The 25,631-nt window shown below is 35.5% G+C and overlaps 3 pseudogenes; 2 read left to right on the top strand and 1 right to left on the bottom strand.

Annotated features, from left to right (window-relative positions):
- Positions 1 to 8,031: 8,031 nt before the first annotated feature.
- On the bottom strand, positions 8,032 to 13,469 carry LOC119991672 (annotated as a pseudogene).
- Positions 13,470 to 15,288: 1,819 nt separating this feature from the next.
- On the top strand, positions 15,289 to 19,809 carry LOC119990494 (annotated as a pseudogene).
- LOC119991401 lies at positions 19,660 to 25,337 on the top strand (annotated as a pseudogene).
- Positions 25,338 to 25,631: the final 294 nt, after the last annotated feature.

Below are 25,631 nucleotides of genomic sequence, written 5' to 3'. Positions count from 1 at the left end.
ATTCTTGTTTGACATTTTCACTCAAGACATGTGCTACCAAGAAAGTTAGGTTGGTGCAATCAAACAAGATTCTTGACTAAGGGATCACTTTTGAAGTGTTTGATCCAAAATGAAGGAACAAGATGACATAGTACAATCTACATCCATGGTTGAGAATTAAAGAGAGTTTGAATGGTCAAGATTTGAAGACATACGGGTAAAGGCTAGTAGCTGGCTTTTTCTATGGGCATGTGAGCATTCTGGACAAATCTTTGGACCCAAACTAAATAAAGGCCTGGTTAGGCCCGACCCACTTTAATGTTAGAAACTTGGAATATCAACTTTAGAAGATATACAAGTATTCTATATTTTTATGGACAAACGATTGCATGGGGGCCTCTACAGTATAAGTTTGGTGATACTGAACAAGTTATCAAGTGAAGAATGGTTTTAAGTCTCTTGTCCCACATTGTTCAGATGAAGATGTAAAATACAATATATAATAGGTCAAACTTCCTAACTAGTAACAAACGATTTTCCTAAGCTCAAACTAAATGGGTTGATGTTGAGTCTTAGAAGGCAAAGTCGTATGGACGATATGAACTGACCTAAAACGGACAAAATGTTATTAGTGTGAAGGGATGGGTTGTTACACAAATCATCCTTGTACATGTTACCTCATTAAAAAAAATAAAAAAATTGGCTTGCCCATCAATTATTGCATTACAAAATTTACAGATTAATCAATGACCAAAAAAAGAAGATGAATGGGTATTAGTCATGGTTCCAACATCTTTGACCCAAATCTATATGTATGTATATATATATACATGTAGTTGGTAGTTATTAATGTCCCTCCTAATAGGATTTCTATGTCTAATTTTAATGATATATTTGATAAACTTTAATGATAAAATCGACCAATAATAAATTTGATATTGGTAAAAACAACCAATCAATTATTCTCTGCTAGAAATTTCTATGGAAGCTCCTTCAATGCATTCAGAATTGAGCTTATAAACTAACTTATTTGGAGTTTCGTTAGAGCTTATATGTTTGTGGGCACAACATTACTTAAAACATGATATTTACATTTATGTATGCTAAGGCTAACCATCAAAGCAGCATCATTGGTTTAGTTGCTTAGTGTGTGATCCAGATTACTTGAAAATAAGTACAATGATTTTATTGGCCAGGATTAAAATTTTCGTTCGACCCCAAGATTGATTCCTGGTGCCATCCATGAATTTGCTCATTTTTTTTAAATAAAAAAAAACATTCTTAAAGGGATGTAATGGAGTCAAATTAACCAACCATGAACTTTCTTTGGACATATTGCATGCACTTGGATTTGTCGTCCTTCAACTTTATATGTACATATTTAACTTCATTAAACTAAGAAAAGTTAGAGAGAAACGAATCGAAAACTCAAAAATATTTTAGAGGTTAAAAGCAACTTTCTTTGGACATACTGCATGCATCCACTTGAATTTGTCCTTCGACTTTAGATATTCATTTAACTTCATTAAACTAAGAAAAGTCCCCCATTATTATGTATGTTACCTTTCAAACACAGCCTACTCATTAACTTCCAAAGATGTGGGAGATTCTTACCATGTTAGATTCGTGAGGATTGGACCGAAAGCAAAGGATTTCTTATTTAAGTATATATGATAAGGGATGATCGGCTTGTTTTCCACTCTCATAATAACTACTATTGTTAGGTGAGGAATATACTACCTTTTAAACTACGGGGTAAGGCTTTTCCAGTCTATTAAATTTAATTTAAGGAAGGATGTGCAGTTGAATTTTTAATTTAAATTGGGTCGACAAAGAATCGTGGTGTATCTTTCTGTACCTCAACTTGTGTGTGTGTATATATATATATATTTCGCATATATGGTGGAGTGCATTTATGCATGTTTGTTTAATTGTACTTTGTCATAGCTTTCCCTTCACTTTGGTTTTTTGACTAATCGTCACATGTGCCTGTGTTTGTCTTATCTTTTAAAAAAAGGCTAATCATTATCTTCCAAAGATGTTACGGACGCATGGCAGGAGACTCTTACCATGTTAGATTCGCGAGAATCTAACCAAAAACGAACAATATGATTATTGGAAGACCAACAATCTCAAGAAAGTTCAAGGGAGACTGCTTTCTTTTTCTTTTTATAACTCTAGGATCTAATTTGATTTTCATCATGTGAAAGTATGCAATACAATCAAAAATACGCAAGTAACACTCTATTTTTCTCTCTCGTGGCTGTAACATCTTATGAAAGGATCAAAATTTCTCTCTCAAGGAAGGCTCTCTCACTATTTATTTTTCTTTCTTGTGGTTATAAACTTTTTAAAAAAACCCCCATTAAAACTTTTATTTATAAGAGACTCAAAATTCGCGTCAACTACAATTTTAGTCTTTTTTTTTTTAGCCAAATCCCACACTTAAGTGTGTGATCCGGATTGCTTGAAAACTGTGTAGAATGATTTTATTGGCCAGGATTAAAGATTGTTCTCATGATATAGCTGGTTGTTCAGGAGCAGAATATATATATGCTAGTCTGTGTTAAATTGAGCTAATACTACAGTAATTGATTCCGTTTAATTTAGACTGAGCCTGTTTCTTTTTACAATTGATTGGATAGAAAATGAATTTAAAAATCTCAATCCAGTGGTGAACATGCGTGGCTAGAGGGGACAAATTCAAGTGGATTGGAATCACTTTAGATATTCGACCATTTGGCTTCAATAAACTAATTAAGAAAAGTTCCCCATTATCATATATGAGACCTTTTAAACACAGCCTACTCATTAACTTCCGAAGATGTGGGAGATTCTTACCATGTTAGGTTCGTGAGAATGGTACGCTAAGGGATAATCGGCTCTTTTTCCACGTACTCTCATAATAAGTACTACTGTTAGTTGAAGAATGTACCACCTTTTTGACTACGGGGTGAGGGACGTGCACATGCAAAAGGACTTGAAAATTGAAATATTTATAATATTATATATCACCCACTAATTTGGGTCGACAATGACATCGTTGTATAACCAATGATATTATTCATGGTAAAGTATGCATGAAGGCTATAAAAAGGCTGTTAATAAGAAGAGACCGTGCAAACTCAACAATCTTTGAGCACATATTAGCAATCTTGTGTCGTAGTAGTATTAGATATGGCAATCTTGTTCTCTAAGTTGCTAAAAAAGACCGACGTAGAGAAGAGATTGTTGGTTCCTGCAAAGAGCTTAAAATCTCTGTCAATATCCATGGGTGTGAATCATCGTGGGATGGATCTACAAGTCATCGATGCAAATGGCAAGCTTTGGAGCTTTCGTTGTTTGGTTCGCAAGAAAAATTACTTGAAGCCAGTTCTCTCTAGGAATTGGGTTGCTTTTGTTCGAGCAAACAACCTTCAAGTTGGAGACAGAGTCACTTTTCATCAGGAACTTCGTCAGTGTAGAATCCAAGTGGAGAAACCAATGAAGATTTTCTGCGTAGTCTTTGGTTATATATAATTACCCATTAATAATTAATACCAACTTCCCCGGTACGATCTACATAAATATTGATGTATATACATATGTACGCATGGGTGTTTGTGAAACTATATCAAACTTCAGGGGTGTTTATAAGTTTAATATGCATATTTTCCTTTTAAAAAATATATATATAAGAATAAGTCGAGTCTGTGTGTCATAAAAATAAAAATAAAAGTATATATGAATTATGTGTTTGTTGTAACTCTGCATTTCAATGTTTAATAATACCTAATTAAGTCAACTTTTAGCGGGTGCTTTACTTTCTTTCATTTTTTTGGTGTCTCTATTAAAAGAGACTGTAGTGTACTTCTCTTACTGTTTCTATTTAAATTACTAGATATTGTTGCATAAAGGAATGCGTACCACAATTCATTTCAGCCAAATACGTCTTAAAATAAAGCATCTTCTAATAGATGTGAAAAAGCATCTTCTAATAGATGTGAAAAAAGAGTAGCACTTCTATCAGTTCTATGTATACACATTACATTACATTTTTGGACCCACTCTTGTATTTTATTTGTTTGTTCGCAAGAAGAATGACTTGATTCTTGAAGCCAGTTCTCTTAAAGGGTTGCCTTGCTTTTGTTCGGACATGTTGAAATATGAACCAGGGCCATTTCAATTAAGAAATTGACACATTTCATGGAAGGTATTCTTTCAATTGTTTAAGGCTCAATCATAAGCACTATAGTTGCCCCACCGTGATTATCTCGTTGGCTAATACTTAAATTGACACTAAACTCTATGTAATACTTAAATGGACATCCCATTAGTTAGTGAGTTAATCATCAAGGTAACTCCCTCTGTCCCTCTATTTAGTCAAGCTTGGATGTTTGCTTGTTTGCGCATTATAAAGCATTATCCCTTTAGAGTAGTAACTCTATTGAGAATATTAAATGGGATGCTATATATATATATATAGCTTTAACTATGTATCAAAAATACTACATCAAGTTCAAAAATCATCACTCCAAGGGGACTGTTAAAAAAAATAGTATGTTGGGTTGTGAGGTGCTAAATCTAATTAGCACTTACTAAAGAGAATGCCAGGGATGTAATGAGTGGAGGGAAAAAGGTGGTTAAGAATAGAGATGGTGGATGTTTTCTTCTCTAGTAAGCATGTCCTTCAAATAGGAACCTTAATTTGCTTTCAAGATGTGATGAATGTTTAGATTAAAAGTAGTTGATTTAACAATCCTAAACTCTAAATCTTTAATTTTAAATTTCTACAAAATCATAAACTATAAACATGCAGTAAGACCCTAAATATTAAACTTTAAAAATTATATCTTAAATCCTAAAGTAGTTTTAATCTGAGTCATTTCGATATGTTCAATTCATTATTTTAGTTAAAACAACGTTTTACTGAAGAATTTATATATATATATATATATATATATATATATATATATGAATTTTAGCCATGTTCATGAGTGATGAGTGATTGATATTTCATGAATGTTAACCATGTTTACGTAAGCACTAGAATGGTCCCAGTTAAAAGTTATTCGAAAATTTGAATCTTGAAGCCAGACAAGACACTGTTGCTTGGTTCGGAAGATGAGAAGCAGCAGTAGTACTCAAGCTTGAAGCCTTCTAATTTATTTTTCATTTATTCTTGCATGAAAATCCACCCTCGAAAAGTAATCTTCACAATGCCATGGCGAGAACAATCTCGATCAAAGAATCATAAAAAAAAAAAAAGTGATAAATTAGGGGGACTGAAGAGCTAGCTTTAATACGTCGTGAGCTACCAACAATTTACATTTGTAACTGAAGTTTATACCAACAAATCGACTCGCTCTACCAGGCAGGAAAAGTATTATGTCCAACTTAGGTCCCAACAGCACAATTAGTGACAGATTAAAAACTAGTAAATCAAGAGTTAAAGTGTTATCATCAAAGCTGCAAAGATATATAAAGCGCCTCAAATGGACTAAAACATAAATTCTTAACATTCATGATATTATTACTTACCTTTTGAAACATTTCTTACAAAGCAATGGACAGTTAATTCTCACAATAGTAACATTCAATAATTTACTGGAAACTTAACCAGATGCTTTCCATTATCTAAATCTACAAAAAAAAAAAACACTAGCACATGGAATCTATTATCCAACATCTTTGACCCAAATCTATATGTATGTATGTATGTATGTATATGTATTTGGCAGTTATTAATGTATGTTTAGATATTCATTTAACTTCATTAAACTAAGAAAAGTCCCCCATTATTATATATGTTACCATGTTAGATTCGTGAGGATTGGACCGAAAGCAAAGGATTTCTTATATAAGTATATATGCTAAGGGATGATCGGCTTGTTTTCCACTCTCATAATAACTACTATTGTTAGGTGAGGAATGTACTACCTTTTAAACTACGGGGTGAGGCTTTTCCGGTCTATTAAATTTAATTTAATTTAAGGATGTGCTGTTGAATGTTTAATTTAAATTGGGTCGACAAAGAATCGTGGTATAGAATTTATACATAGGTATCTGTCTGTACCTCAGCTTGTATATATATATATATTCGCATGTATGGTGGAGTGCACTTATGCATGTTTGTTTAATTTTCCCTTCACTTTGGTTTTTTGACTAATCGTCACATGTGCATGTGTTTGTCTTATCTTTTAAAATCCAAAGATGTTACGGACGTATGGGATGAGACTCTTACCATGTTAGATTCGCGAGAATCTAACCAAAAACTAACAATTATTGGAAGACCAACAATCTCAAGAAAGTTCAAGGGATACTGTTTTCTTTTTCTTTTTCTTTTTATGACTCTAGGATCTAATTTGATTTTCATCATGTGAAAGTAAGCAACACAATCAAAAATACGCAAGTAATGCTCTATTTTTCTCTCTCATGGCTGTAACACCTTACGAAAGGAGCAAAATTTCTCTCTCAAGGAAGGCTCTCTCACTAGTTATTTTTCTCTTTCTCGTGGCTATAAACTGTTTAAAAAAAAACCCCTTAAAACTTTTATTTATAAGAGACTTAAAATTCGCGTCAACTACAATTTTAATCATTTTTTTAGCCAATTCCCACACTTAAGTGTGTGATCCGGATTGCTTGAAAACTGTGTAGAATGATTATATTGGCCGGGATTAAAGATTGTTCTCATCATATAGTTGGCTGTTCAGGAGCAGAATATGTATATGCTAGTCATTGTTTTAAATTGAGCCAATACTAAAGTAATTGATTCGGTTTAATTTAGATTGAGCCTGTTTCTTTTTATAATTGATTGGATAGAAAATGATTTTAAAAATCTAAATCCAATGGTGAAGTGGTGAACATGCGTGGCTAGAGGGGACAAATTCAAGTGGATTGGAATCACTTTAGATATTCGATCATTTGGCTTCAATGAACTAAGAAAAAGTCCACATTATGTTATCTTTTAAACACAGCCTACTCAGTAACTTCCAATGCTAGATTCGTGAGAATAGTACCCATGGCAAAGAATTTCTTATATTAAGCATGCTAAGGGATAATCGCCTCTCTTTCCACGTACTCTCATAATAAGTACTACTGTTAGTGGAAGATAATACGACCTTTTTGACTACGGGGTGAGGGACGTGCAGATGAAATATTTATAATATTATATATCACCCACTAATTTGTGTCGACAATGACATTATTCATGGTAAAGTATAACCAATAATATTATTCATGGTAAAGTATGCATGAAGGCTATAAAAAGGCTGTTAATAAGAGGAGACCGTGCTAACTCACCAATCTCTGAGCACATATTAGCAATCTTGTGTAGTAGTAGTATTAGATATGGCAATCTTGTTCTCTAAGTTGTTAAAAAAGACGGACGTAGAGAAGAGATTGTTGGTTCCTGCAAAGAGCCTAAAATCTCTGGCAATATCCATGGGTGTGAATCGTCGTGGGATGGATCTACAAGTCATTGATGCAAATGGCAAGCTTTGGAGCTTTCGTTGTTTGGTTCGCAAGAAAAATTACTTGAAGCCAGTTCTCTCTAGGAATTGGGTTGCTTTTGTTCGAGCAAACAACCTTCAAGTTGGAGACAGAGTCACTTTTCATCAAGAACTTCATCAGTGCAGAATCCAAGTGCAGAAACCAATGAAGATTTTCGGCGTGGTCTTTGGTTATATATAATTACCCATTAATAATTAATACCGACTTCCCAGGTACCGTACGATCTACATAAATATTGATGTATATACATATGTACGCAAGGGTGTTTATGAAACTATATCAAACTTTAGGGGTGTTTATAAGAGTTAATGGAACTTTTCATCACTCAAAGATACTCTTTGTTCCAACTCAGTCACTCAATTTCATATTGTTCCAACTCAGTCACTCAAAGTTTAGTTTTGTTTCAATTTCATCACCTGGGCAGATTTTCACAAAAACGGGCAGTCAAACATTACACCTGGCATGTTGACCACTAAGTCAAAGGCTGATGTGGAAAAAATGCCACGTGGAAATTTTTTTTGTAACAAAACATGTCAAAATTCTGCACCTTAACAAAACAAATCAAAAGAACTCCACCATAAAGATTAAAATTCCACCATAATAGACCTTTATATTAATTCACCATATCATATTTGTTTCATAGAAGCAAGTCCAAAACAACATTATCTAGATGTCAGATGATTGTCATACGTAAGTCCAAAACATATTCAGATGCTAAGTCCACCAAAAACATATCCAATAGATATTTACTAATCTAGTTAGCACGACCCTAATATTATCACTAATATGACTACCTCCTTGCTTTCGTTATTGATTCCTGAGTTGCATTCAGCATGGTAGTGTACCTAGCTTTGGATGTTGCACCTTGAATTGTAAGAATAGTGTTTGACATCCTCCTAGCACTTGATTTTGTTCTTTTTCCAGGGCTGCATGATCCACCAAAACTCAAATCCATTGGCATTGTATGGCTCTCGGTCATGACAATTCCACCACCACTTCCACCCCCTCGCATCATAGATCTTTTCATGGGCATCTTTGATCGAAAGACACTGCCACTGTTGACTCGATCCGCATCAGTACTCACTGCATCAACTTTTCTGAAGTAACCTTAGGATTGAACTTTGGATTTGCAACCATACTTCTCCTAATGCCATTGTCACCATCATCTTCAAATAGTAGTATGTCCTCATTATCTGATTCATAGACCTCTTTAAAATCTTCATCACTACCAATGTCACCCAAGCCATCACCGTCACTGCTATCATCCCCACTTTTATCATCTTCATTCCCCTCAGCATCATTGCAATTATCTCCACTCCCATCAACATCAACATCAACATCAACATCAACATCAACATCAATATCCTCTATTTCGGCGACCCTTCTTCAGTTTTGCATTTACATTTCGGCCAATAGATATGCTAAGTTTAACAGCTGCATATAAGCTCAATGTAATAGCAAATGGCCTCAAAGCCCAGTGAAAATCTTCAACATGCTGATACTTCCCTACCACCCCAGCACAAGTATCGAAAGACACCTGTTCGACTTCAGCAGGATCTGCTAAGAAGAAGTTGGGCTCTTCTCCAAATACAAGCATCCCAGGAAATTTTACCACAAGACACCCATTAGGTAGTATTTCTGAAATCCTACCTGTGGCCCAAGCTCGTCCCCTCTTGCGAGGCCACTCAAATCGGGGAGTGAACACATTTGCTTTCAGCCTCACAAACTGCCCCACATAATAAGCTTTGGCCATTTCAAGTTCGGAAGAATTTCCTGTCCAGAGAGTGTCTAACACTCTAACCCAAGGAATGCAACTGTTGCACTTCCATCTCGCTGCACGGAATGTATAATGCCCAGGGGAGAGTGCTTGCTTTTTTCCTCCTTCAAGCACACCCAATCCCCAGCTGAAAACCCAGATGTGACCCTCTCAAGTGTCGATGCCTGCACTCTTAAAGGATTGTGCAATCTGGAGATCTTCACCAGAACAAAATCACTTTTATCAGCACAAATATCCAAACCAACCACAATTCCTTCGGGGATGACTGGGGTCTGTGGTTTGCATCCATTGAGAGGCTTTCTTGAACGGACCATATCGCCCACTTGAAGACGATCTTTTAAGAGGTACCAGGCAGTATAACCCTTGCCATTTGACCTTTCTGTAAGTCCTCTACTTCCTAGTCCACTCCATCCTCCATCACTAAAAACAGCAGTCTGAGAGCTGCAAGTTCAGTAGCAACTTATCAGAGATGAAACCCACAAAATAAGTAGAATGGCAATCAGATTGACATGTGCTTCGATTCCTGTACGTCATGACTAGTGAACTTGTTACTGAAACGAAATAGAAGTGCTGGGCCTGCTGGCTACAGGACATTAGCATTTTGAAACATATTCCGAGATCTTTGTTGCTCACTACAGTATGGTCAACAGTAGACCGGTTGGCTTAACAAAAAGCCAAAGCTATAAGCTAATCGTAAGCAAAAATAAGTGGAAACATGAATGCGCAAGGCATTATGCCAATAATACTTGAAATTATGTTCTCGCAAATCGCAATGACTTATTAGAATTATTCAGAATCATATTCTATTGAACCGTGCCAGATATTACCAACAAGTTACATGAAAACAGAGAATTTACGAGAGAAGGCAAGTAGGTAACTACTAACTACTAAGTAAACCTATGAAGCCACTGGAGGGTCATGATTATAGAATGAACATTCAGTACCCACCAATATTAGGTGTAATAAACATTAAGTAACTTGCTCACAAATTACAAGAAGACAATTACGTGCAAACGTCTTATACCATGCCAAAGAGCACTTATGTTCTTGACAATCCTACACAGCAGATATTGATGCATATTATGCTACAAGTTGGTAAGTATAGAAAGAAAGAATGCATGTATAAAAGTATACAACTATTACAGATATGGAGATGGCTCTTGAAATAGGGTAACAACTAGCATAGTCATGTAGCCTGAAACTTCTAATTTCAGAGAAAACGAATTATCACAGGATCAATCATTTAGTCCCTCAATCAATATCTTGCAAGACTGTTGGGAAAAGAGCATAGCAAAAGATCGGCAACCAGTATTAAACTAGAATATTATTCAGAACCAACTTTATCCCTTGAGAGATAATTGCAAATAATATCATAATGACGGCCAACACGATTTTATTTCATGTCACCACCACACTTTGGACGTCACAGCATAATGTATGAGCCAGAAATTGAGAATAAAAAAATTTAAAACGTAGTTATGCTATTAGTATATACCAGGTTCAGTCATTGGTTTAAGAAGTAGAGGACACAATTCAGTTAAAGACTGCATTTCCTTAACGATGAGAAAATATATAACCAAATAACAAGATCATAAGAAAGGACTAGAGAAGTTAACTACAAGAGAATGATAAAGGAGAAGTAGGACATTTCTTTTCATTCTTGGTTGAGCTGGTGTTTGGGGTTGGGCCAGGGGGAATAGGTTACATGAGGCCATGATCCTAATTTCTAGCCTAATGGTGAGTAGCTCAGACTTTGGCTTTGAGAACCTGCATTGGGCATAAGATTCATTGAATTTGAAAAGATAGGAGCGATCACAAATGGAAAATTCAGGTTTCAGGAGTTACCGAGTTAGTACAGCTACAGAAAATTAAATAAATTTAAAAAAAATGCAGCCCACAGTAAAGGAACAGTATGACACCAATTCATGAAGATTTTAATTGGATTAATACATCATAAGACCAACAGTTGTGGAGATACCTTTCAAATGCAAGCAAAATATCAGCCATCTGAGGTCGATTCCGAATATCATATTCAAAGCAACCCTTAATAACATTCTCCAATGCAGGAGGCAGACCGCTCGGAATATCAGGTTTCTCTTTTCTTATAACAACTGTCTGATATATTTCTTCCAGTGATCACCCAAACCAGGGTTTCACACCAGTCAACATCTCTATTACGCTACATCCAAAACCCCATGCATCAGCTTCAAAAGATATAGGACCCCTAACTTCCGGTTCCCACTGCTCTGGAGCCATGTAGTTAGGAGTTCCAAGTCTAAGAACCATATCAGAATCAAGAAGTGGAATCCCACGAAGTAGATAAGGAATCCCGAAATCTCCCAGGATCAGTTGATCATGCTCATCAAGAAGGAAATTAGAAGGTTTAAGGTTCAGCACAAGAAAACGAACCGAGTGCAGTGCTTGGATTGCTTTTGCCAAATCGATCCCATATCTGAAAACATTACATCTTCTGACAAATATTCTATTCTATTATACCAACTTAACACAATAAAAAATTTATCCTCGTAACATCACCTTAAAACATGAGACAATTGAAGTTTGCCCCCTTTCAACCAAGCAATTCTATCGTCCAATGAGCCCTCATAGAATTTCATGGCAATGCCGATCTATCAAAAAAGACAAAATAAACATAAATTGCACTTTCAAAAAGTAACCACATTTACACATAAAAGGCTAAGTTCTGGTAAGAGTCACCTTCCCATTAATAATTGAGATACCATGCAGCCAACAAACACCTTGGATTTCTCGGCACTTGAAAAATAATTCTTCGAACCTATCCACAAATGTTTGGGCGTGATCATCCCTCAATGGATGTAACATTTTCACAGCCACTTCATGATACTCATAAAAATCATCAGCTGACTGATGATGAGTTGCCAACCAAACATCACCAAAGGGGCCTCGACCAATCCTGTGCTTAAGTTTCAAAGATGCATGGTCAATCAATGGCCTAGTCTGGTTAGGCATAGCAACAACAGTTCTAAGGTGGTCAGGATCCCTTTCTAGAAGTTCGAACTCAAAAGAAGCTTCTGGCATAGCTGCTTTAATCTGGTCAGCCATTTCTCCTATTGAATCGACATTGAAAAAAAAGAAAATGATCAAGATTCCATAATGTTTTAAACACTCTCATAGTACATATCATGAATTGTGACAAGGATGAGTGTGGTGCGAAAATCGTACATATCGCCTTCCATGAAAGACACAGCGAAGAAATAACTCCATTGAGACATGCAATTCAATGAACCTTAAATCCCAGTTAATCATGATTGGTTACAAGATCAACGTCACACAGACCATATTTTCATTCACCGACAAGAAGTAAGAAACCAAGAAGAAGATACATGGAACCACAGAGATAGTTTTCGAGAAAAACCAAAAATCTCAGAGGAATTCAAGAAGCAAAACAGTTAACAATCCCAATCAACATTCAACTTAACCTTTACCCCTGTAATTAAGGTAAAACTTCATATAACACCCATAATACCAATAAAGGTGGATGTTTTTTCATTATTATTGATGAACATCACATGGCTCGAACAGGATTCAAAATTAAATCTATAAATTTTTCATATGCCTCATCTGGAAACCTTCTTCCTTAGCAAGGAGTAGGATACAGCTCTCAAATCTTTTCCAATGCCCATCATGATGGTTCACCAAAACCAATCAAAATTAACAAGGTTTTGAGCTGAAACCTCATCACTCCAAACATTTAGGCAATAAGTTCGTAAAAACTAACCCACCATGAATCTCCTTCTGAGATTTTTGCTTAAATTGGAAATACTGCTATTGATCACGTCTACACGGCTTAAATCAAACAATTCAAGCAAGTCGACTCTATGCACAATACATAAATTTTCACCGGAAAAATCACTTATAAATCAGCCAAGAGTGTTCAACAGATTGAATATATGCTCCATCAAATGTCAATAATTACAATCAAGAAGAGAAAGACCTAAAATCGCTATTAGACATGCTCACCAGAGTCAAAACTAGACAAAGAGACCATATATACTGATCATAAATAAACGAGAATTTTCATTTGCAGAACTTACCAATTGAGAGAGAGAATCTATAAGATCTGGACGAATTACAGCGTTACAGTGTTCCACCGTAGAGCACCAAAAAGGCAAAAACCTGTCTTAGATTTCTGTGGCCCAAAGAAAGCATACAAGTATTCAGTGGATTAACGAGAGATGACGTCATTCAATAGCCACGTCACCTAGATTTCTGCGAGGAGACGTTGCAAAGAATGCTGACTTGGAAATCCATTAAAGACAATTTACTAATTTAGTCTCTGATTAACCTGATAACGGTCACGATTTTGCTCAAGGCCCTACCCGAAATAGATCGGGTCTGGACAGCCCGGCCCGACCCCTTACGCGGCCTGGACTCCATAATACACACATACACAGACAGTGTATATATATATATATATATATATACATAATACTTATATATTTCACCCTCTATAAAATATTGTTCAATTGTATAAAAATTAAAGTACAATTATTGCATTAATGAATTGTAAGTAATATCTATTTTTTTAAAAAAAAGTCAAGACCCGAAACCTGAGTTTTATTGGCTCATATTCTCAATCTGATCCGGCCCAATCCGACGCCGAGCCCTAGTCATTGAGTGTTTTTTTATAATAATTTGAGATAAATTTGTTAATTCATTATAAAGGACAATAAATTAATCGCCTCGATCTCAATTTATGTGCGTTACCGTTTCTCTATAATTTACCATTCATCTATTATTTTATATATGAGTTAATTTTGCTGATTCTTTTGTTTATCAAGTTTTAGAGATAAAGGTTGGTTTGACAATAAAATTTTATCAATAGCGTATATGTGTTCTTTTTTTTTAATATCATTGAGAAATATATTTTCTATTGAAATTGAATTTTGGATACATATGTCTAACCAATGATTGTCAATCAAGTCACCTCTTATTAGTAGCATATACGTGGTAATAGTCGATATTTTGTTTAAATAGTTAGTAGTGTGTGGTTCAATTTTTACTAATAATGTATATATGTAATATTCTGTGACAAATTACGTGCATGTGTCAAGTGGGTCATTAGTTTAGCGACAATCATATTGCGTGTAAATGATTACCCACCTATTAGGTTGTGGATTTGAATCTTATCCCCTCTCCAAACCTTTGTTTCAAAAAAATTACGTGCATGTGAATTGTGTATTTTAGTTATAACAAATACAAATAAATGCAAAAGAAAAAAAATTAAATTTTTTAAATAAAGATAAATTAAAATATTAATACAGCTAAACCAACCAGACCAAAAGGCCCACTAAAAAACTTAAGCTTGATAGGCCCATATTAGAATAACTAATTTGATCAATACCGTGACCAGCCCATAAGCAAAAGAATTAGGACAATGTATTCGAAATCGATGATGAGCAGCATATATGGTTGTTTGGTTGGCACCAAACGATATGTGCTAATTACCTGTTAATTGCCTCACAGTATTGCTGCCCTGAAATGGCTATTTGGTTGGCACCAACCATATATACTAATGACCAACATATATATAGTTATCAAAAATAGCTTATCAAACAGGCAAAATGTCATATCCATTATCAAATTTCAATCTTTAATTTGCGTAATTATATTCTCCTACCATAAATTTAAATAATAGTTTTTTCTCACCAACTTAGATAACATTATCATTTTTTCCCATATTTCGCTTGGGAGTTTTCAAAATAACCGTAGAAACTGAATCGATCGTCAAATTAATTGATTGATCAAATTATTTTAAAAAAAATTCAGTGAATCAAGTTGACCCTTTACATTTTTATATATATATATATATTAAAATATTAATTATATAATTTGATTCATTAATTATACATATAACTGTGCAATCTCTCACGAAATGACAGTCCAAGTCTCGGAGGGTTTGAGGGTTGGGAGGTGTTCTAATATCCTTTTGAGTATTTCCTTATTTCATTTTCCATGCATCAAAAGTAAGCAAATAACAAAAAGTAACAAGTACAGTGTGGACATGGAGGGTAAAAATTTCGGACAAGGGTATTTTTTTGGTAACTGAGCATCCAAACGGGCCGGGTCTCTATCCAGTTGAACTTGCCAGTTGAACTTGCCTGGGTTTTTGTGACAAACAGAGAGCCAGGGTTTGGGTTCGGCGTTGTGATCTTTCTTCTCTTTGTTTTGTTTTCCTTAGTTGTTCTTGCGATTTCCGATTAAGCTCAGTTTCCGAGTCCAAACACACGCTTATATAGAGTTTGTGTTTCTTTGGTTCTGAAGAAAATGAACGTTCCGATAATTGGTGACTCTCAATCTCTCTGCATAGTTATATATACCTTTTTTGTACGATAATTTTTTGGAATTTTCGCTTATATTGTGGTAATTCGTGTGTTTTATTGTAGATCCCCTGCAAGGGGATTTCCCGGAGGTGATAGATGAATTCCTGGCCCTGGAGAGTGGGGTCATGAAATGCGTGGCCTTTAATCGCCGTGGCATGCTACTCGCTGGTAAGAACATCTGATAACATACTCTATCTGGGTGTTGTTTTCTGTATCATTGTAGCAATTAATCTGGAAATTTATCTTCTTTCATGTTTATAGCTCTTAATTATTTATCTTCAAAAGAGACCTAGAAGGTAAATTGTTGGCATACTTGAGTTTTGAAGTTGGTCTCAGTCTGTGGGACTGTTTTCTTATCGGTTACACACATATATTTTGGATCAGTAAAAAATCTGTAATTTCTTGTGCCAATATATAACTTTCTGTGTTTGGGGTATGGACCCGTTATTGATTTGTGATTGTGAATCAGCCTATTGTTTTCACTAATATCCTTTCAGCATCTTTTGTGCACAAAATCATGATAAACCAGGAAGGATGTCTTCTTTTTAGTTTTTGGATTCTTCCTTTGGATTAGCTAATGATGTGTATTAACAATGGTGATCCATCTTAAAATCATGATTTTAAAATCATTGTAGCGTGATTCATTCAATGACCTTTTAATTAGTGTTTTTAAAAATAATCTTATAAATTTATTTATTCCATGTTCGTGTTTTATCCTTCATTGATTTGTTCCAGCTGGATGTGCTGATGGAAGGTGCATTATGTGGGATTTTGAAACGAGGGTAGTTGCAAAGCAGCTTCAGGATAAAGACTGTGCTGCTGCCATAACAATTGTATGCTGGTCGAAGTACGGACATCGTATCCTTGTATCAGCTGCTGACAAGTCATTAACACTTTGGGGTTCGGCTGCTCCATCTATTTGCCTGGCATGCCCACTTTCATCTGCACCCATGATTGTAGACTTGAACATAGGAAGCACAACTTTGCTTCCAGTTACAGTTCCTGACTTGGAAGATGGTGCCTCGGCTCCATCACGCAATAAAATTGCAGATGGAGTTTCTCCTCCTTTGACACCCACTGCTGCATGCTTCAACAAGTACGGTGATCTGGTTTATGTGGGTAACTCCAAAGGTGAAATACTTATAGTAGATCACAAAATCAATCAAGTTCTTGCTGTGGTCCCGATTTCTGGAGGTGCTGTTATAAAAAATATTGTGTTCAGCAGAAATGGTCAATATCTCCTCACAAATTCAAATGATCGAACAATCAGGATCTATGAAAATCTTCTGCCTCTGAAAGGCGGACTTAGATCTCTTGACGACCTGAAAAAGACCATTGACGAGCCAGATGTCATTGAGAAGATGAAGGGTGTAGGATCAAAATGCTTAGTTCTTTTCAGGGAATTTCAAGATTCTATTACAAAGATGCATTGGAAAGCGCCTTGTTTCAGTGGTGATGGGGAGTGGGTTATTAGTGGCTCTGCTAGCAAAGGAGAGCATAAGATCTACATATGGGATAGACTTGGCCGTCTCGTGAAAATACTTGATGGTCCAAAGGAAGCATTGATTGATTTGGCATGGCATCCTGTTGACCCTGTCATTGTCTCTGTTTCTTTCATTCTTGGGGTGGCGTGGTTTATAGTTGGTCTAAAGAGTATACTGAGAACTGGAGTGCATTTGCTTTCAAAGAGCTTGAGGAAAATGAGGAATATGTAGAACAGGAGGATGAATTTGATCTGAATCCTAGAGATGAAAAGGTGAAAAACTATAGATAGTTTGGAAAACTTTATTTTTCATAATGTTTCTTAAACAAGGAAGAACGTATGGTTTTGCAGGTTAAAGAGTCGGATGTTGATGAAGATGATGAAATTGATATCATGACAATGGACAACGATGATTTCAGTGATTCTGATATGTCACATGAAGAACTCTGCTATTTGCCTGCCAGCTCTTGCCCTGACATTCCAGAGCATCAAGACAAGTTTGTAGGAATTTCTTTGAAATTGTTGGACAGTAATCATTCTGGATCTCCCTTTTCTGAGGCTGGACAGGATGACCAGGCAATGAACCGTGCAACAAGTCTACTTGAAGGTAACATGGCAAGCTTCTTATAATATTTCTAATCATTGTTCAGAGCAAATTCCAATCTAGTATGGATATATATAGTTGTTAGCTTAATGAGTTTTGTCCGTGTCCGTGTCCGTGTCCGTGTCCTTGTCTCTTATTTCATTCATGTAATTGGCCAATTGGGTTGGACCTTCCTAACAATTCCTCCTCAGGAAACTGCCAACCTCAATAGGAACTTACAACTAGTTTCAGTTGCTGAAACAAAATATTCAGTCTAGTGATGAAGTATGGAAAAGTACAACTGTCAAGAAATTTTATCAGAAACCTGTTATAGTTCAAGCACTAAGAGTTCCAATCTCCCCCTTCCTATGCCCCACCTCCACAATGCAAATCATAAGAGGAAGCAAAGAAGGGGGGAAAAAAAGAAGCTATTCTAGCCAGTGGAGTGATTCTATAATCATGCAGTACTTTTGATAGATGCAGCAGTAGAAATGTTTGGGTGTAGGACTTCTTAAGATGTTCTAAAGACAGAGATTTAGGAATTTAGGGTTTATTGGGGTAAAGAGGCAAAGATTGGTGGTGAATTAAATTGAGAAAAGTGGAATTGCTACATTTTTTGGGGGGGTTTTAAATAGTGAGCATTAAGGATAAAAATGGTGGGAAATTGGAGATTTAGGTTAGTATGCTAAGAACTTAAGATAAGTGGTGAGATGTCCGGGCTTCCGAAAATAAGAAATATAGGGCATGAATGAGCAATTGAGCATAAATCTGATTTGCATGTTGATTGTTATTGACGAAGTAGAGTAAAATAGCGAAGAAAGGTAGATATCTAATGAGAGTAATTTGAAATGCAGTAAATGTAGGAATGCTGAAACATGCTACTTAGAAAAATTGAAGGGACTCATTAAAACTGTCCTAGCAATTCCTGAGTCGAAAAATAATAAATTAAGACATATGTGGTATGCCTAGCTGTATAAGACTCTTTAAGTTCCCGAATAAAACTCTAGATTACTTTAATCTTTGCATTTATTCATCTGTTCCCTCTTTGTTAACTGCGTCAACTTTAATCAAAAAACCTCTCATCAGAAGCAGTGCATTCCCTTGTGAGTGACTCTGAAAATGTAGAGTAAGCCATCATCATGGTCACCTTATTGTTTTTACTTTTTAGGATGGATGGTTCTGCTAACAAGGTTGAGGGGAACTACTTTATATACAGTGGATGTCTTAAGAGATTGATGGTGATTTTAGCAACAGACCCAAGAAGATTAATGAGCTCATATCAATTTAACAACAACTTTATCAGATTCTATGGATTTTATTTTGGTTCTGTTGCCTTTAGGATTTCTGTTTTGCTTTGGTAAAGATTTTAGAAGTTTGGGAGGATCCTCTTTATGTCTCGAAGAAGGCCTGTGCTTCTTAGGGAATGGTCTTGCCATGAAGTGAGGAACAATAGAGCATGAATGTCCTAGCTTTCAGGTTTTAAGGGAAGTAACTATGATGTTTTTACTGTTTTAGATCACTTGAACCATTGTAATCTATCTTTGTTTGGGAAAATAAATTGTTTCCATTCTATGGATAACGAAGTGACTACATTGACCTAGACTTAGAATACTTTGTCATACTTTCCTGGTCCCTGGTTCGACTAAGTTATTGACAATTTTTTTGCAGAGGACACGGGAGCAACACGGTTGAAGAGAAAAAGGAAACCCTCAGAGAAGGGGCTGGAATTGCAGGGCACCTTCAGGAAACCTTCGAAACCTGGGAAAACAACGTCAAGATCATCAAAAGCAAAGAACAAAATTGCAGCTAGCCAGGATTTGGGAAATGGTGAATATGAAGACGATGACTCTGATTGATAACGCCCTTAGAGCCGGTCTAGCATGTTATCAAACTCCAAAAACAAAATTGCAATTACCTGGATAACAATAAATAATGGTGTACAAGTAGATAATGTTTCTGTTTCATAACATTATAATGTACTTAGATGGGCAGCTTATGCATGTCCATATCATTTGTTAAACATTTTGGTACTTGTTTAGAGGGATTCTCGTTGGATGCTTGGTACTTAAGTTTTATATTATATAAGCTAACTGTATGACTAAGTCACAGGAATTGAGCCATTTGTGGTTGCTAATCGATGGTATTCTTGTTTTTGATCCCTCTTCTATTCGTCTCATTTCACCATGTTAAGTTTTTTTTTTTTTTTTTTTTTCATAATTAAGTGTACTGTGAGTAAACCCATTTTTTTTTTCCTAATCACGTCCCTAAATTGAGATGTGGAAATATTGGTTAGAAAAAAAGGAAGGCAGTAGGTGAGTTGAAAATTGGACTGGCTGGTCGGATTGGTGATCAGTCATCTATCCAGTTCGGTCTATGGCATATAGACGAATTTGAGGAATCAAAATTATCTGAGAGAACCAGTCAGACTAACCAGTTCAAATGATTAAATCGATAAATCGACCGGTTCAAATCGATCAGTCTAGTGTATATGTACATGAGTCATTAAAATTTTAAGTTTTTAACTGTTAAGCTCGATAATTGATCTTAGCTCGGTATACTGGAATTCTGGGTATACTGGAATTATGAGTTGATACAATTTGACAGCTAATCCTTAAGTTGCTAAATCTTTGAAAATGTTAGTATTTAGTATGTACACTTTTTTCTTGACATAATTCTATGAATTAAATATTGGCAAGGAATAGATTAATCTCATGCTATTTTAACCACTATATGGCATTGGTGATAAAATCATTGTTAAAAAAATGTTACGATATAATACAAAATTAATATAGTGCAATTAATGTAACGGTGTTTATTTTATGTATATATCGAGTAAGTAATTACCAAAATTATTCACAAAAAAACTCACGAAGCGTACAATGTACACAAAATAATCTCGTGTGTTGCACGTGACGGCGTTTAATTTTTGTATATATTAAGTTAGTACTTACCAAAGTGTTCATCAAACAATCATTATCTCTGTCAAAAATTCCTAAATCTCAAAAAAACCCCAAAGTTTTGACGAAAAACCCTAAATGTCAAAATCTATATCAATTATAAGAATCGCAAATTTTTAGATTTCAATCATCAATCCCTACTATGCAAAAGGCGACTTCTTAAAGGGTTCAAGCAACACTGATGCCAATGAAGTTGACTATGCAAGGTAAATATCTCTTTTTCTAAGACCGATCGGATCTTGATTGACATTGATTCTATAAAATTGTTATTGTTATCTTTTTGTGGTTACAAATGATGATTTTTATTTGTGATTAGAGATTAGAATTTGCATTGTCACATACAAAAGTGAAATTTGAGTGTAAATAAATAAATTGTAATTAATAATTATGTTTAAATGGAATAAAAACTTGAAAGAGTAAGAAAACTAAAAATTAAAAATTCAAACTTTCTTGTTTGTGAATTAGAGATGGCGATATGTTTGCAAATCTAAATATCTACAAGTAAGTTATGTGATTTAAGAGTCTAATTGATAAGAATATATTTCAGCAATCATAATATTAAAATAAATCTGGTCCATCAATCATGTTTTCTTTTCGATAATCGAGAACGACATCATTCAAATTTATTATTTGATATCAATACGAATTAAGTTATAAATTTGTCTTTTGTTAAATCTTTTGGTCATCATCAAATCGTGCAATTTCTTTTGAAATCACAACATACACCTATCAAGTTGAACGAACCCACTTTTATTATGATTCAGTGGTTTAATTCGTATTTTGCTTGATGTTCATCCATTTTTTCTTTATTTTTACTTTGAGATATTTTATTAATGGTATATAATTTTATTCATGTATATAAGAGAACCAAAGATGATAGTACAAAAAGGAACGACAAGTGAAAATTTTATGAATGGGTATTTTCGTAACTCCACTTGCTACAAACCGGGCTCTCAGGGAAACCTGGTTCAGGGTTTGGGTTTATGTTGCCTTGTTGGGTATGGAGTGTGCTACTGTGCCATGTCATTCTTCGTTATTTAGGGTTTCTAATTAAGCTCAGACGCTGAATCTGAGTACTACTCGTATGAGTTTGTTGTATAAACTTGGCTGAACATGGAAGCTCCAATACTCGATGAAATGATTTTCTTTTTGTCAAATTTGTGTTCTTGTTTTGTGGTAATATTTCTACTTCATCGAAAATCCATTGCAAGCAGGTATTCCAGAGGGGGTAGAGGAGGTCCTGGAGCTGGAGAATGGGGTCATGAAATGTGTCGCCTTCAATCGCCGGGGAACTCTCCTTGCCGGTAAGAAAATCTTATAGATTTTTTGGATTTTCTAATTTTGTAGTTTGTACTTTTGTTTTCAATGTCTTTTGCAACTTCTATTGGAATTTCTGTGCTTCAATATTATATCTAAATATTTGAAATTTTGAAATTTGGTGATTTAAACTGGGAAGAATAAGCCCACAACATGGTGGATTTGGAGTCGATTAGTACAATGGAGATTAAAGATTGTATTTATTTATCCTGTTTAAGGAAACCATGACTTGTTTTATCTGCTTTGAGTTTATGTTATTTTGAAGTAATTGAGTGTTATGTTCAATATTTGTTTGGCAGCGGGATGTGCTGATGGAAGGTGCATTATCTGGAATTTTGGGAAATTGGTAATTGCAAAGGAGCTTCATGATGAACAGTGTGCTTCTATGATAACAAGCATCTCTTGGTCCAAATATGGACATCAAATTCTTGTGTCAGCTATTGACAAGTCCTTAACAATTTGGGATGTCTCGAGTGGGAAGAAGATTAATCGTATTATTCTTTCCGAAACCCCGATGCAAGCTCATCTGTATCCTCGTTCTTCTGTTCCATCCATTTTCTTGGTATGCCCTGTCTCAATGTCATCTGCACCTGCAATTGTAGATTTAAACACTGGAAGCCGAACTTTTCTTCCAGTTATAGTTCTGGACAAGGGCAAACAAGTTTCGACTTCAGCACACAAAAAACTTACTAGTGTTTCGGCAATTGCTGCATGCTTCAATAAGTATGGAGACCTGGTTTATGTGGGTAACTCCAATGGTGAAATACTTATAATAGATTACAAAAGCAATCAAGTACAAGCCATGGTCCCTGTGTCTGGAGGTGTTATTATCAGAAACATTGTGTTCAGTAGAAATGGTCAGTACCTCCTCACGAATTCATATGATCGAACAATCAGGATCTATGAAAATCTTCTGCCTTTGAAAGATGAACTTGGAGCTGTTGAGGAACTGAAGAAGACCATTGATGTGCTTCATGGCATTGAGAAGATGAAAGTTGTAGGATCCAAATGCTTAAGACTTTCAAAGGAATTTCAAGAGCTTGTTAAACAATTACATTTTAAAGCGGCTTGTTTCAGCAATGATGGGGAGCTTGTGATTAGTGGCTCTGCTAGCAAAGAAGATCATGATATCTACGTATGGAACCAACCAGGAGATATCGTGAGAATCCTTGATGGTCCAAAGGAAGGGCTGATTGATTGGGCATGGCATCCCGTTTGCTCTGTTATTGTCTCTGTTTCATGGGGTGGTGTGGTGTATGTTTGGTCTCCAGAGTATGCTGAGAAATGGAGTGCATTTGCTCCGGATTTTGAAGGGCTAGAAGAAAATATGGAATATGTAGAACGCAAAGATGAATTTGATCTGAATCCTAGGGATGAAGAGTTGAAAAACTATAGATAGTTTTGAAAACCTTGTTTTGCTCCATGATGTTTTTGAGAAGAAAAAAAATGTGTGGTTTGCAGGTCAAAGAATCTGATGTCACTGCTGAAGATTATGAAGTTGATATTCTGACAATGGAGAAAGACGATGTCAGTGATTCGGATATGTCATAGGGAGAACTCTGTTATTTGTCCATCACTCCTTCCCCGAACAAGTGTGCAGGAACGTCTTCAAAGTTGATAGACAATAATTATTCTGGATCTCCTTGTTCAGAGGAGGCTGGACAGAACAACCACGAAATGAACCATGCATCAAGTCCACTTGCAGGTAGCATGCCAAGCCTCTTTTGTATTTCTTTGTATTTTGAAGATTAAGTTAGCTTAATGAGGTTTGTCCATTTTCTCTGTCTCAATTCACTTGTATAATCGGATCCAAACTCTCTAGGATGTTTTCCTTAAGAAGCTACCAAACTTGGCCAAGCGCTTACAACTAGAAATCAGTGGCAGAAATTCAATCTAGCAAAGAATAAGTAATGAAAAGTACAACACTCAAGAAGGTTGTAATAAGAACAATTATTAAAACTGAGGCACAAAGAGACAAACCAAATTCAGTGGAATGTTTCTACAATCATGCAATCCTTTTGATATGGGACCATTGGGACGGCAGTAGCAATCTTTGTTATAGATTTTTTTTAAGGTGTTCTAGAGGCAAAAGGGAAATAGGAATTTAGGGCTTCTATCAGAGTAAAGGTTAGGTGAATATTGGTGGTGAAATAACTACGAGGAAATTATAATTTTGGGACGTTTTCTTTGGCTGTGAATAATGACTGCTTTCGGTAAAAATGTAGGGACCTTGGAGTTATAGGCCTTTACAATTAAGATTAGCCTTCAATAGAGCATTGTCTTGTCTCTCTCTCTCTTTCTCCCAAGGCATCGACACTTCCCTTCCTCTATTATTTCCAGTTTTTTGCCATAATAACTTTCCACCTTTTCTTCCTTCTCACCCTCACTCTCTGTAGCCTCCAAGTTCTCTTTATTCTCTAATGTGCATGTGTTTAATAATGCCACCACATGACATGCGTTGAGAATATATGTCATGTGACTATTAATGGAGATTTTTACATTGTTGTGAAGCTTAATAAATTGATATCATGATGATAAGTTTAACGTGGTTACCAAACTTTTTATGTGTTGTTTTTGTTATTTAACTTTTATGATTTTCCTCTCATTCTCTCTGTTTTTTTGATTGCCTTCCATTTCTTTCTCTGTATCTCTCTTTCTTCTCTCCATTTGCTTGCACTCCACACAATTTCATATCCCCCCTCTCTCTTTCTCTCCCCTTCTCTCAATCCTTTTGTTTTACTACATGTGTAACCATAATTCTTTTCTTCTCTCCTTTATTTTCTCCTCCTATCTGGCTCCCAATTTCTTCTCTTCTTTATTATCTATTTTGTGTTTGATTTTCGCTCTGCTACTACATTAGTTGGTTCGATACTATATGAGGTCTTGGGAGCATTTCAAGCATAAGATTTCACTGGCCTGCGAATGAAATTTGGTTGATTTTGTGCTTGAGATTATTAAACGTTGTTTCTGATAGATGATACACTCTACTGCCTATTTGAATGTGAGGAAACAATCCTTGCAATTCATCTGAACTTGGCCATGATTTGGTAGACAAAGTGAACATGTGCCAGCATGAACAGTATCGCTAGTTGCAGCGCTCTTGGAATGGGGATGAAAATCGTTATCTTAAAGTCATACAAACATATGGGATATGTTGTCTTCTTTTATGTTTTCAGGCTTTTGCTTAGATTTGTTATATTTGGCAATATTTTGAATCTTTTGATGTCTCAAACTGGTTTTCGATTCTTGATACAGTCGTTGATGCTTTTTTTGAAGAGGGCGCGGTAGCAGCTCCACTGAAGAGAAAAAGGATCCCCTCAGAGAAGGGGCGGGAGATGCATAGTTCACCTTCTAAAACCCCTTGAAACCTGTGAAAACTTCTTCGTAGAACATTAAAAACTAAATAAAAGTTGCAAAAACACTGGATGATAATGCTGTCAAGATGATGATTGACAACATTTAAATGTTAATTGTTTCTCGATGTATTTGTGGATCTGTGGAATTTATTTTGTCAACGTACTAGTAGTCTATTTCTTATGAAACTACATCTGTGAAAAATTTCTTTCCCTGGGGAGGGTGAGGCGATCAAGTACTGGAGTTTACATGGATCTTCTTACCTATGTTGGTTGGTATTAGGAAGATCCATGGATGTATTTAATTGGTTTTGGTTTTAGCTGTGTTT

The sequence above is a fragment of the Tripterygium wilfordii genome, chromosome 22, assembly GCF_013401445.1.
Source record: "Tripterygium wilfordii isolate XIE 37 chromosome 22, ASM1340144v1, whole genome shotgun sequence".
NCBI classification, from domain to species: Eukaryota; Viridiplantae; Streptophyta; class Magnoliopsida; order Celastrales; family Celastraceae; genus Tripterygium; species Tripterygium wilfordii.
Note: the sequence above shows the minus strand (reverse complement) of the source record. Positions and strands in the feature narration are given on the sequence as shown.